A 1,132-nucleotide genomic window follows, 5' to 3' on the forward strand; every position below is an offset into this window, starting at 1 on the left:
CCTATCGCTGAGAAAGGGAAATAAGGGGGCAGAAAGAGACAGAAGACCTCCAAAGAACAGGATTAATTCCAGGTGAAATGAAGAGTTTCTCAGTATCAGTCCAAGTGAGCAACATAGATTAGGAAAGCCTAGCTTATAAACTAACCTGAAACAATGTCTATATATACGTTACAGATCAAGTTTTATCTCATGGATGTCCTAAAAGATCAATTCCTATTCTATGACACAAGCGGCTGTTGATGGAAAATGGCCACCCCAATAGTCACTTGTTCTCAAAGCAACCGCTTGAACTAGATGGCTGCAAGGAGTTCTTGGACCCATAGGCTGTTTCTTGAAAAGCAAGGCTTGGGGAAAATGGATCAGTGAAGGGACACAAATTTGGAAAACTTTCCTTCTAACCTTAAACTATATCATATAAACTATAACACTTGACAAAATTGAAAGGGGGTCACCTTCCAAGTCAATTTGTCGTCGTTGTGTGCCACTGATTTGATGGCCACCCTATGGACGGAACAGACTCAGCCTGTGTGCCCAGGGCTGTCATCTGGACGGAAGAAGACTACGCCTTCCCCGCATGGAGCAGCCAGGGGCCACAGCACAGCCTTGGGGACAACCAGGCACTGAGCCTCTGCAGCACCAGGGTGCGCCAATGAAACATATTAGAAACACACACTCTTCACCAGAATCAAACTCATTTTAAAATAAATGTAGGCATAAAGCTTTCAGTTATAAAGCATTTGTTGCTAGGTGCTGTTAAGCAAAGTCCAACTCTTAACGACTCTGAGTGCCACAGAACAAAACCCTGGCCAGTCCGGTGCCATGCTGGCAACTGTTCTTATGTTAAAAACATCACAGAGTAACAGTAAGATTTTTGAGAGAAGTGACAATACATTTCTGGTTAACTCCCCGGCCCTCTCTAGTTAATTCTTAAAAAAAAAATTCTGGAAATTTCTCAAACAAGTGTCCATAATATATCTCTGGAGTTCAAATATACATTTCATCCCACGTTACTGGTTAGCCCAGTCAGGACAACAGCATACGAAGCTTTTTATAATCCAAAGAAGATTCTTTGCAGCACATGCTCATTCATGTGTAGAAGAGACTCTTACATAGGAGATGAAGGTGGGGAGAG

The 1,132-nt window shown here is 42.6% G+C and overlaps 1 protein-coding gene across 1 annotated transcript in view; it reads right to left on the bottom strand.

Annotated features, from left to right (window-relative positions):
* The window catches only part of CWF19L2 (CWF19 like cell cycle control factor 2), a 133,822-nt gene that overhangs the window by 44,618 nt on the left and 88,072 nt on the right, over positions 1-1,132 (bottom strand). The gene's annotated exons all lie outside the window — the stretch shown is intronic.

Source organism: Echinops telfairi, unplaced genomic scaffold (assembly GCF_000313985.2).
Source record: "Echinops telfairi isolate 266 unplaced genomic scaffold, ASM31398v2 ScPeMD7_7421;HRSCAF=8459, whole genome shotgun sequence".
Classification (NCBI taxonomy): Eukaryota; Metazoa; Chordata; class Mammalia; order Afrosoricida; family Tenrecidae; genus Echinops; species Echinops telfairi.